Here is a 13,470-nt window from a genome sequence, read left to right as displayed (position 1 = left end):
GTAGGATGGAGAAAAAAGACTAAATTTAAACATAATAAGCTAATTTGGATTTGTTTACAAATATTGGCAAATTGTCTCAGATGTTTGGCATTATTGAATGGTCTTCTGCTTGAAAAGAAAGAGTGGGAATAATTGATGAAACCTTTGGTTTTTTTTAAAAAAGAAATGCTTGTTGATGGTTCTTCACATGCTACTAAAAAGCAGTCTGTCTTTGCATATTAATCATCCCTTGAAAGGCTTTTGCATGCATGGAGAAATCCCATGGTGTGCCGAAAGAGGGTGTGGGGAACAGGGAGGGGGGCGGATTGTAATTGTTTTCTGAAAAGGGTTTTTATTTCATTCAAGTGAAAAAAGCTGAAAGCGAGAGAATTACTTCAGTGTTTTGTGGATGGAAGAGCCCTCAATTGGTCACTGTGTTTTTTACGTGGAGCTTGTATGCACCCTGAATGCTGGGGGTGTAGGGTTAAGAGGGGAGTGGCAATGATGTAATGTAGAGCACTAAGGAGACCCTAGCAGGCATGAGGAGGCCTCTACCTTAGCACTTCTTCTCTGGCACAGAAATGTTAAAAGCGAAGACCTGAAGCAAGATGTAAATTGAAAGACGTTGACAATATAAATCTTTAGATATAAAATGGATAATCAGTTTTCATATTTAACTTTTGTATGTTTTAAAGTATGGTTGTGAAATTCTCTTGATCTTATTTTTTATCAATTTGTAAGGCTTCAAAAGTGTGTTGTTGTTTTTTAAAACAATCAAGAGGTGTATAAATTTTGTAAAATAAATAAATAATCTGCCTACATTACATGTTAAGCATATGGTGGTGGTTCCCAACACCAGACTTCAGTCACTCTTTTATTTATTTGTAAGATGTGTACCTTGAATTTTTATCAGATGGTCCTCAAGTAGCTTATGACACTTTAAAATGGGGCAGGGGAACACACAAGACTTTGGCCCTGCATTTGTGGTTGGGACTACCATCAGTGTCAACCAGCATGGCCACTGGTCCATAGTGATGGGTGTTCTTGTCCAACAATATCTAGAGATCCAAAGGTTCTCCACTCCTCTATTAAGGCAACCATAAAACTAACCAGTGTCCTCTTTCCTCTCATGCCTGCTGTCCCAGAGCCAGTGGAGCATGCATACACACACACACACACACACACACACACACACACACACACCATATTTTCCCGTCTATAGGACACCCCCATGTATAAGACTCCCCCCCCCCCATTTTAGGGGACTCAATTTTAGGAAAATGAGGGGGATGGCCCAAAGTTGTTGAGCCTTTCCCTCCACGCAGCTGGGGGCAGGAAACACTTCCTAGATTGTTTCCCATGTGCAGCAGCATCGGGGGAAATTGCGCCCCCGCCAGCCATTGCGCTCTGATGCTGCCGTGCGCGGGAAACAATCCAGGGAGCTCCTGCCATGTGCATAGGCATTGGGGGGATGTTGCGCTCCGGGAACACAACCTCCCCTGATGCTGCTGTGTGCGGGAAATCACCCAGGGAGTGCCCGCTGTGCGCAGCGGCATCAGTGGAAGTTGCGCTCCCGCCAATGAGCTGGCTGGCGGTGCGCCGCTTCTCCCCCCCCCCCCAATGCCACTATCCGTGTATTGGGCGACCCCAGTTTTTTGACATGATTTTTGAGTCAAAAAACCTCGTCCAATACACGGAAAAATACGGTATATATTTTGGTCACGATATGTAAGCTTCCTGTAGCTGCTTGGGGCCAGTACTGGTCTGCCCCTTACCATGGTAGTGTGATTGGTAGGGAGAAGTTGCAACCTACTATCAGTGATCCTTGTTCCAGTGGCCTCACTTGTACTTAGTATTGATTTATATGGTCGCCTGGATGCTGCTAACATAGATTTTTTGAATGTTCAAAAGGTTTATCAGGTTCAGTAGAATGTTTTCGCAGTCCAGCCCCTACCCCATTTTCACTTGCACTGAAGAGTGCACTGCTGCCCTTTGGTGAGTGTGACAGGCTCCAACCTCTCCCTCTCAATATTAGAGCTGTAGAGAAATAGGAGGGGATCATCATAGCAGTTGCAAAAAAATGGCTCCAAAATGGGAAGAAGGTTAGGGTTTTTTTTAGAGCTGAGATGTTTGCAGCACCTTTGCTCTTCAGGGCCAAATTGGCAAGTTGCTTGCTACCCTTTCCTGTTTTGGGGATCTCTGGCTACTGTGTGGTTGAGGTGCCTGGAGTAGCTTGGCTGTGCAGTGGCCAAACAAATGATGCCCACACCTCCCTTTTTTGTAGAAAAGGGTAGCAGCGGGTAAGGTTCTTTGGTTGCTTTGCAGCCATGCAACAAGGGGAAGAGATAGGGTTCTGGAGATCAGAATTTTGGCTTGGCTACCAAGGCCACCCCAAATTTATGGATCACCTTCCCCCCTCCACCTCCCAGCAAACCTATTTCTGAATAAAAGCAGTGCACCATGGATTTCAATGCCCTGTACACATTTTAACATTTTCCCTTTTAGTAAAACTTAATTGGTTTGGCCAAGCTCCAAGTTATTAAACAGCTCTGACTTGTGTGGATTTTGCAAGGTTGCAGATGAAATAATGTAAAGATGTTAGAGTTTTTAAAAAAGTAATTATCTGTTTTTGAATAATTATAGACTGCAGAGAGGGAAAAAAAGAGAGCTTTGATATTCTGATTCTGGGTGAAGCTGCTTGAACTCTTGAAAAATCTTTGCAGAAATTAGTCAAAGGAACTGAACCACTGATGCTTTTGTTGTCTTTGATTATGAGGCTGGTACATTTGGCTTGTTTTTCAGCTGAACTGTTACTATGAGTGCTGGGGATCTCATTTTAACGTTGCCGTTGGTCTCTAAGAAAAGGAAAGAAAAAAACAACACTTACTTTATTGACTTTCTATTTCTGTGCTTGATATTGTGTAGTGTTACACTATTCTTGTGCCTTCTTGAATGAACTAATGTATCTTCCCAAGGTGGGCTTGTTCTCAGTTTGGATTTGTCTGATGAAATATATTTTGAAGTATGCTGCAAGTGAAGTTTAATACACCTTATATAAAAGCAATTATTATTTGGGGGGCAAAGATTTATAATTCGTTGTGGCATAGCACTGGTGAACTAGGGTTCAGTCATGAATACGACTGGTCTTGTTTTGAGGCCTCACCTTTTTCCGCAATTTGGGTGAACCTTAAAACAAACCGAGAGTGAGCAAAATGATTGGGGGGAATCTACTACCCCCACCATTATAGTTTTTAAAGCTACTGGCTTTGCAGTGGCTTCAGCAGCCTAGGAATAGCAGTAGAGCTCTGCTGCAGGTTTTCCTTCCCAGGGCACCTCAGGAAGGACACTGTCAGTGGTGGACTTCAGACTTTCAAATTTCAGCGGCACCCTGTTCAACACCAAAATTTGTCACACACATACCTGCCTCTCATCTTCCATTCTAAGTCACTGTTGTGCCACCCCCTGCGGTGCCTTCGGCTTGGCACCCACTATGAGCAAACTGATCGTACTCCCCTAAATCTGCTTCTGAAAGTGTAGTCCTTTCCAGAGGTAGTTTGGAAAGGAAGACAATGTCAATCAGCTGACCTCTGTTGTGCTCCTGAGATTTCTTTGTTGATGATAATAAAAATGGGGTTGAAGAGAAACAATAAACCAACACCCTCAAACCTAGAAATAGTTGCCCCCAATTCTGCAAATAGGAATTAGTAGCGGCTGTTTTCAGATCATTGTACAGTGGTACCTCGAGTTAAGTACTTAATTCGTTCCAGAGGTCCGTTCTTAACCTGAAACTGTTCTTAACCTGAAGCACCACTTTAGCTAATGGGGCCTCCTGCTGCCACCGTGCCACCGGAGCACGATTTCTGTTCTCATCCTGAAGCAAAGTTCTTAACCTGAAGCACTATTTCTGGGTTCGCGGAGTCTGTAACCTGAAGCGTATGTAACCCGAGGTACCACTGTATGTGCAATGGAAAGGAAAGAGAAATCCAGTTTGCAAAATTCGTTTGCATTATACAGTGACCCAAAGCAACCCACAAAATAGATATGCAGAGGAAGGTTGCTATGCAAATAGGAACAATCTTGATTTTCAGTGTCTGCTATTTAGTTCAATGGAAGAAATTCAACTGATTGCAGTCTGGGACACTGCTGAGAGAGAGCTAAATTTGTCTCTTACCTCAGATCCTGAGGTCATAATGGTGGATCTTGGTGTCTCAAATTTCAGTGGTGCCCTGTGCAATGCCAAAATCCATCCCCCTCCCCCTGTTGTCTTCCATTGGATGTCATAGTTGTGACACCTGCTGGGGTGGCCTAGAAACTCCACGCCCACGGTGCAATCAAACTGGTCGCATTCACCTAGATCCACTTTTTATAGAATAATAGAATTGTAGAGTTGGAAGGGACCCCGGAGGTTATCTAGTTCAACCTCCTGCAACACAGGAATCTTAGCTAGGTTATACAAGACAGGTGACCATCCGAGTCTACCACCTTGTGGGAGACTGTTTCACTGTTGAACAGCTCTTACTGTCAGAGAGTTCTTGCTGATGTTTAGTTGGAATCTCCTTTCCTGAAACTAGAATCTATTGGTTCATGTTCTAACCTCCAAAGCGTGAGAAAACAAGCTTGCTCCTTCCTCCATGTGACAGCTCTTTTGATATTTCAAGATGGCTATCACATCCCCTCTTTACCAGGCTTTACATACCCAATTCCCTCAACCGTTCCTCATAATCCTTGGTTTCCAGACCTTTTATCATCTTGGTTGCCCTCCTCTGCACACATTCCAGCTTGTCAATATCCTTCTTAAATTGTAGTGCACAGAATTGGACACAATATTCCAAGTGTGGTCTGACCCAGGCAGAATAGAGTGGTACTATTGCCTCCTTTGATTGGGAAACTATACTTCTGTTGATGCAGCCTAGAATAGCATTAGCATTTTTTTGGTACTGCATCACACTGTTGGCTCATGTTAAGTTTGTGGCTTCTCCATATTATATTTGTTGAGATGACTCCTGCATACAGCTCCTGTAGCTCCTCAAAAACCCTGGACCATCATTATCATCTTTTGTGATTCTGCTGCATAAAACATCATTAAAACAGGGAAGTGACAAATGAACATTTGGGTGCTTAATGCAGCCTCCAGGTTTATCACCAGGAACTGGTTGCCATTCACTCCTTTGGAAGAAGTTATTTTATTTTTTAATTTGTATACCGCTCTTCATCTATAGCTAAAGGAAGATACCTAGGAACTAGAAAGGGTTTTAGTTTTAGATGGGAGAGCTATATTGAATATGTTCAAAAAACAATCTTTCCAATCATATGCTGGAGTTGTGTTTAAAAATCTTTTGTTGCATCCTTAAATGTGAATCTGGATCCTGGGAATTTGAAAGAATGGTTTTTATTGTCATTCAATATACTTTTAGGATGTAGGTGTCTGAAATGGGGAAGATACAGTAGGTATATGATAATGATGGTACTTTTAAACCTCTACATAGCTAAAAGCTTTTAAGCTTGGCAATTGAACACACAATTATTTAGTCCATTTGAGGTGATTCTGTGTTACTTTGCTTTGATTCTTCTGTTAAAGTCCCTGGTACATCTGCTTAAGTGAATCCTTCGGTGCTTTGGGTCACCATTCACCCATGTGCTTGAGCCACTGGGATGGAGTTGTGGCAGTGAATAATCAGTGGTTTTTTTGGCCGTATCTAATTGTTTGCGCAGTTTGTAAGTTAAAGATGGTGGACAGGGTGGATATATCAGCAGCCATGGCAAGCTGCAGAAAAAAGAGTTAAGTGGAAGAATTGGAGAGCAGGGGATAAAGCAGAAACTTTATGGACTAGGTATGTCCTGTGGGCATTTAAGGAAATGTTCATACCTTTGTTTGAACCATGGTTCATCATTCCAAGAATGGGCTGCAGTGAACTTCACCCTCAGACTCTAGCTCTTCTTTCCGCTATGCACACAGTGGGAGGAGATTAGCAGCTTTCATTGCTACTTAGCAACTAGCCATTCTCTGCTGTTTCACCTTAAGCAGGGGACATTGTTTGTTGCATTTTTTTTAAAAAAGGCAAATGACAGTTTGCTGCAGATTAGATCTGAAAATGTTTAATCTCCTCTCCTCACAGAGTGGGAGGAGGGAATACACGAGTCTGAGATGTACTGCTGCTTATTGTTATAATGACAATCTGTCAATTCACCCTTCCACTTCTTTCTTGCACTATGTATTTCGTCAGTCATTAATGTTGGCTTTTGTAGTGCAGGGAAAGCACACTTCCAAACAAAGATCCTGACCGTTCCTTGTTGTTATTGTGGGATGCTTCCCTATTTTCATTCTCAGAGTCACACCCACCTGTTCTCCTTGTCAACCAATTTACTATGATATGTGAAGAAAATCTGTAAAGGAGAGCAAAGGGGCACATAAATCTGCACATAGTTCACAGGCTTTGTTGCTCATATGGATGACCATACTTGTGAATTGTAACTAGATCTCGCCTCGCAAAGGAAGATTGCAGGAAATAGTGCTATCAATAGGATGGGGGCAAATGGGGGATGGGTGGGAAGCCTGCTTTCTGATAGTTGACAGTGCTTTTTCACTTCACTGTTAGCATTCATTAAAATGATTATCATGCCCATTATATTGTTGTTCTTATAATTTGGAATGGAGCTATAACAAGAATTACTTAGAGCTGTCCACATTGCAAAAGGATTTCCGTCATTAACTGCGTTGTACTGAGTAGATGCATCAATTAATTAGCAAATGAAAGAAAACATTCATTTCTCAATGCAGCTGGTACTTTGAAGATATTTAATCCAGATAATAGTTCAGATTACCAAACAAATAAGAAATGTGGTGTTCTATAAAGCTATCTTAAATAGCAGGCTTGAACCATGAGCATGTGACTGGAGAGTGAGTCTCCATCTGGATAGTCTTTATCCTGAGGTACCCTCATGGTGTAATAGGGGAGTAAGTCTACTTTGAGCAAATGCTTATGTTGGTAGAAAACTGGTCAGTAAAGGACGCTTGCTTTTTAGTTGGATTGTTTGAAGAGGCACATTTACCATAGACTGCTCTGTTGCTAAACATAACTTGTTATCAGGCTGGCAGTTAGTACTCTTTCATGAAGCTTTTGCACATGGCACTGTTGACACGGCATCATGATTCCGGATGGGGGTGGTCATTTTTCACTATCTGGTTGGTCAGATAGCATCCAGCAGGTGCCAGTTTAGCCTCCCCCCTTGCCATCGGATAGGTCTCTCTTTGGGCCTGCTCTCAGGACTTTCCGCTCCCTGCTTGCCAGCTCTGACATCCATGTAGATGAGCAGAATCAATCTGTAAGCTGTGCAAGTTCACTGCATCCCTGCATCACTATGGATACGTGTTGTGGTGATGTCATTGTGGGTGATGCACCTCTCACAGTAGCAAAGGCTTCAGTGGGTCCGGCAGTGCAGCAGGTGACATTGCAGCCAATGGGCATGGGGCTGCTGGAATTTTTCCAGCTTGGATAGGTCTTTGCAGAGGAGTAAGTGCATTTTGGAAATCCAGCTGAATGCACTTTTCTGTGTAAATGTGCATAGAATACTACAGTGGTACCTCGGGTTACGTACGCTTCAGGTGACAGACTCCACTAAACCAGAAATATTACCTTGGGTTAAGAACTTTGCTTCAGGATGAGAACAGAAATCGTGCAGCAGTGGCGCAGCGGCAGCAGGTGGCTCCGTTAGCTAAAGTGGTGCTTCAGGTTAAGAACAGTTTCAGGTTAAGAACAGACCTCCAGAACGAATTAAGTTCTTAACCCGAGGTACCACTGTATTCATCAGTTTTTCTCTAAGGATGGAAATCTTTGTTTTCTTCCAGAAATGAGTAGCCTGCCATTTTGTCCATTATCGGACATGGAAGATAAAAGAAAATTGCCTTGCTTTCTGTCTGTTTGTATCCTGCTTTTTGACAGGTGTCTCCTAACTGGCTCATGACATTCATAGAATACAACAGTTCCATTTAAAAATCCTACACGTGAAAAAAATTAATACCATGGAAGAAATAGATTCACCAGGAAAGGCATTTTCAAAGTGGGTGGTGGTGGAGGTAAGAGGACATCAGGTTGAAAAAAGTGATTTTTAATACACTGAAGTCAAAAGCAAAACACTGTGCCACAAATTCGCCAAAAAATGAGTTCCTTTGAACGTGGGCAAAGGGAAGCAGCAGAAGAAATTATTCTGAACTGATTTGGGAGCAAGTGTAAAGGGTGTCTTCACCTTCTTCTTTTAGTTCTCTCAAAGGGAAGTTGATCTTTAATAGTTGCCTAAGTGTGGTAGGGCAGACCACCTGAACTAGGACAAAGTCCATGATTGTGTCTTTACCTGCCATCATTTTTCTCCTCTGTTGAAAATGCCAGTTCATTACTAGTTGGTACAAGCATCTTTCTGGATTAGATAGGTACATATCAGTATAGTTAGAGCCACCCTTGAAAATCATCAATAGTGCTTCTGAGAGGTTTAAACCATCTTCTATACTCTTTCATCCACAAATGGTATGTATTTGTTAATTCTACCCGAGCCATGCTGTGACATCACATTACCCCATGTGAGCAGAGCTTGTGGCTGAATTTAGACTGATCAATGGCAGAAATTATCTACACGAAGTTTTTCTTGCGCTTGTTGTGCAGTGATAATGGCCTAAAATGTTGTAGAGAGCAGACTACATGCAGTCTGCTATGGCCTCCAGATCCAATGTGAGTAGCAAAAGTCATTTTTTAAGTTTGGCAGGAATGCCCTGATTATTGTAGTGTACTTAACACATTAAAATGAAAATGTCAAAGCCTGTCATTTGACCTGCAAGCATTGTAAGATTCCCAGTGGAAGTTACCTTTGTATTACTTAGAATTACTTGTGGTTCAAATGAATTATGCATGGTATGAATAAAGTGGATAGAAGTAAGTTTTTCTACCTTTCTCATAAAACTAGAACAGAATGGGGCTATTGAGTCAAGAATCAAGACAGGCAAACGGAAATACTTCTTCGCATAACATGTAGTGACATTGTGGAATTCGCTACAGCAAATAGAGGGAAAACATGGAACAGAAAATAGGAACTTTTATGAAAGGTTGATAGCACTCATTTATGTGGAAAGTACTGTAGGAGTAAAGTTAGGAACACAGTTGCATGAGTGAAGTTGATCAACTAGACTGAACTGTAAGCCAGTTGGTTGGGAAACTGGTATTATAGGAAAGTTCATTTCTAAGTGGCCATTTCTAAGTGGCCAGTGGCAGCAAGAGCTTCAGAGCCATTACTTGATCAGACACACAGTATGATTAATGTCACCCATAGCAGCCTATGTGGATGCATGGCAGTTGCTTCCAGGGGCCATAATCAAATTAGTAAATAGAAACAAGTCTTGAGATTAAAGTGTCATATCTCATCTCAAGCAGACATGTTGTGTGTTTGCATAATGCAGTACTGTATTGGTTTATCTTTGTGATGCCCACACTATGCAAATGTTGTTGTGATTTATTGTGTATATAAGGAGAAACAATTGGGGTGGTGGGATATGGGAAGAGTAAACATAGTGGAACAAGAAGGCTTCCTTACATGAAAAAAAAAGTTTTATCTTATCCTCTGACTGTTCAAGCTTGGAGCTGAGCGCAGGGGCCAAACGGATACTGCTGGAGTGATGAGTGAAGCATCACAGTTGATTCCCTGGGAATTTAGCACTTTAAATGGATTAGGACTAAAAATACCTCTTGCCTGGCATTGCCCGACATCAGTGAACATTTGAAATTGCTGGTGTTGTTTTGTGTGTGCATATGATAGCAATATATTAACAATATGATTGAATTTTTTAAAGGTATAAAATAGCATAATAGATTTCTTAAAAAGGTATACTTGCTTTTAACTTCTGACTTGTATTAAATTTTATTTTTTATTTTATGTAAATTACTTAGAGGTATTTGCAGTTAAGGGGTACACAAATTCTGTGAAATAAAAATAAAATAGAGCTCTTATTTGAGCTTGTCATAGGAATTTATATAATTGAGAATTTTGAAGGGGTTCAAGTGGGGAAGGAGGACTGAACAAAATCTCAGGTGTCTAAAGTTTTGGTGCTTGCTCTAGGAATTCAAATCTGCTCAAGACAGGAGTTCCATATCTGGTTTTTGGCTGCTATAAATATGCTAGCAGCCATTTAGGACCTAGTTTGCATAGGTATTGATAAAGGGTACAAACCAGCCATGATTAAGCATTTTTAATTCCTGTTGATTTAAGTATAATAGCTAATATAAGGAGGATAACAGGTTATTTTAATACAGTGGTACCTCAGGTTACATATGCTTCAGGTTACATACGCTTCAGGTTACAGACTCCGCTAACCCAGAAATAGTACCTCGGGTTAAGAACTTTGCTTCAGGATGAGAACAAAAATCGTGCTCTGGCGGCATGGCAGCAGCAGGAGGCCCCATTAGCTAAAGTGGTACTTCAGGTTAAGAACAGTTTCAGGTTAAGAACGGACCTCTGGAACAAATTAAGTACTTAACCTGAGGTACCACTGTACTGCTTTGGCATTTTAAAACTTAAAGTGGAAGTGTCAGAGCCCTGGTGTAAAACTTGATGGAGTGAAAGGATAGGATCCTATTAATTTCTGTTCTTTTATTGGTTTGGTTATGGTGGATTGTTCTTATATATTGGATTTAAAAACGTTTGTTAAATTTGCAGGCCTGACCTGTTTCCTCCTTCTGGAGTATTGGAATTTGATAAAGATCTGGAGCCCTTTTTTATTACTATGTAGGGGACCCTTAAGGTCACCAAACTGAGGGCTCATCTACACTTCTGCTTTCCCCTGGGAAAACCCACTTCTTATAGCTGAATTGAAACAAGTGTCAATCAGTTTTTCTGTGCATTAACGTTTGTTCCGATTTAGAAGTAAACAGAGGGGTTTCCTGGAGAAAGTGGGAGAAAGCAACAAAAAATGGCTTGGACTCATGTTTAAAAAGTACATGACAAGTGGCAAACCTCTCAGACTCATCCTTTCTAGGCTTGGGATGAACAGAAGTGTGAACAAGCCCTCCGTTGAAAACTGTAATAGTGTTTGGGCCGTCCATTGTGGAAATATGTGCTTGAAAGATTACTTGGATCTTCTGGCATTTTTAAACATGCAGAGATGTCAGGCTCCCTGTGCAAAACACAACAGAGACCCTTGAAAATAAGGAAGAGATTTTGAAAATAAGGAAGAGATTTTTACTCAGGCTTATAGTGGCACAGGCTCAGCACCAATCACAATGCCTGGAAGTCCAGATGCCAAGGTACATGAGCAAAGGCAAGAGGTTCATAAATCAGTGGAAGCTGTGAAGATTTTGCAACAATTGACACACCTCTTCCACCGAGCTTTAAAAGATGAGGCGGAGTGAGCTTACAAGACTTTCTCTCCCAATAGTTCTGCTGTGTGTGTACATGCAAGTTCCTTCTGGGCGGGTGCATCTGATCACATCTATGAAGCTGGTACCTGGTTCTCTGTGACGAGACTGTGTACTGCCTCTCTGCTGCCACCTCCTCCTGTTCAACCTTCCATCTGGTTGGTTGAAGTCCTCCCTGAACTAGCTTTGTTCTCTGTAGGAGTGATGGGAGAGAGAGCTGGCAGATTTGCTTCCTCCTCTGTGACATCTAGGATCACAAGGGGAGTGTGACTAGTGTCTGGCTTTCTGTTGGCCTCAATCCCAGCGTGCCCACCTTTAATCCCCATCTCCTCTTCTTCCTCCTTGGTGCTGCCAAGCCATGCCAGATTCTAATGAAGCTCATGGTCCCATGACAAAAGGAATACGTGACTAGTTAGTTAGTCACTTTTACCTTTACAACTTGGGTTTGTAACAGCCTTCATCCATTATTTTCAGGTAGCTTCTCTAATGTTTTGCCGTAATCAGAGCTAGGTATTAGATTTCAGAAACATCAGACAGTCTTCAAAGCCTAATGTTGGAAAGAACCCAGTGATTTTCTCCCCCTTCTGTCCAGTGATTGATATATTGCATTGGAACTCTTTACAGAGACATTTCCTTACATCCAATTACATTTCTGCCGGCCTCATCATTCTCTTGCATTACCTTTCCTCGTTAAGGATCACTAGTCTTCAGAGACCACAATGGGTCTGTTCAGCTGCCTGTTTCACAAGTTACAGTTAATACTATGAAGTTTTTTTGCCCTTGTAGTTGAAAAGATCCTGTCTCCTGTTCATTTCTTGTCGGAATTGGCTCACTGCCATTTCAAATGGTGGAATGGAAATAAAATAGGGTCGAAAACCTGTCTTTTTTACAGTGTAACCTGTAGTTATCAAAGTCAAATATTTATTTTTTATTAGAAGAAAAGGTTCTGAATTTCATATATTGATTCTAAGAATGGTGTCCAAACTAAATATATATATCTATGGAAGGAATTCAGAGTTTACCTTTATATCCTGCTGTGCACTGAGATGAACCACAGATTGATATCTAAACTTCCAGTTGCCCAAATACTGGAAGACTCTTATATTTTTAAAGACCTCCTCTGAATGCAGGAGAATTTGCCCCATGTAGTGATATTTCCTTCTTGAATCTTCAAGCGTAGAATATTAACCAGCACCTCAGGCCCTGTGAAAATATGGTTTGCTTTTATAAGACATGAGAAAAGACTATCTCTTTCTATATCATGTCTTTTATAGTCAGAAACAGATCCAAAACCTCACTTCTTACAAAGAGCAAATATTTAGTTTAGTTCTTATTGCAGTTGAGTCCTTCTTAGCAAATAACTTTGAAGTGCTAAGAGACTATGCTTGTAGCCCATTGGATTCTGTAGTAAGTGCTACATGTTGACCAATAGGGATTTCTTGGATATAGTTTCTGTGGGGAAATTGTTTGAAAGGATTTTCCTCTGTGTTTCCCTCTCATAACATTTAAGATGTTATATCATAAATATAAATATATACATAAATATTCACGGATTGTTAGGGAGGTGAAAATGCATCTGATAATAGCAGCAGTGCAAGAATGTTGCTGTCTTCAAGAACTGGGAGATAGATCACCAGTCACTGAATCAGAAACTGGAAATCATGAGCCGGGGGAGACAAGTTAAAGCCAGTTTCCCAGCCTTCATAGTTTTACCTGGTGCATGGAGTCACTTAGAAACTTATGAACCCTTAGCTGCCAGAGAATGTTCTTGTTTGTGTGTTTGATGGCAGATTATGGCTATGGGTTCTTTGTTCTAGCCCATCTGATGCTTCCATTAATAAGGTAGGATCATGTTAACCGACTAGGGTAAGAGGTAAAGGCAGTCTTTACTACTTCCTGGATTCTTAAGTGTTTCTCATCAGAGAATAGGTATTGTCTACATTGCTACCTTGAGACACAAACCTTTCATGGAAGTTTTCAGGTACTATCTAGTGAGGGTGTTTTTTGTTTTGCAAGCACATTGAACTAAGCTATGCTTTCATGTCTATTCTGGGTAGTGGATGGCCATATCTGAATCTAGGCTGGGAGGGTATGTTCC

The 13,470-nt window shown here is 41.3% G+C and overlaps 1 protein-coding gene across 11 annotated transcripts in view; it reads left to right on the top strand.

Moving 5' to 3' along the window:
* Positions 1 to 13,470, top strand: part of NCAM1 (neural cell adhesion molecule 1) — a 216,291-nt gene that overhangs the window by 20,770 nt on the left and 182,051 nt on the right. The window lies entirely within an intron of this gene.

Source organism: Podarcis gaigeae (genome assembly GCF_964106915.1).
Source record: "Podarcis gaigeae genome assembly, chromosome: 15".
NCBI lineage: Eukaryota > Metazoa > Chordata > Lepidosauria > Squamata > Lacertidae > Podarcis > Podarcis gaigeae.
Note: the sequence above shows the minus strand (reverse complement) of the source record. Positions and strands in the feature narration are given on the sequence as shown.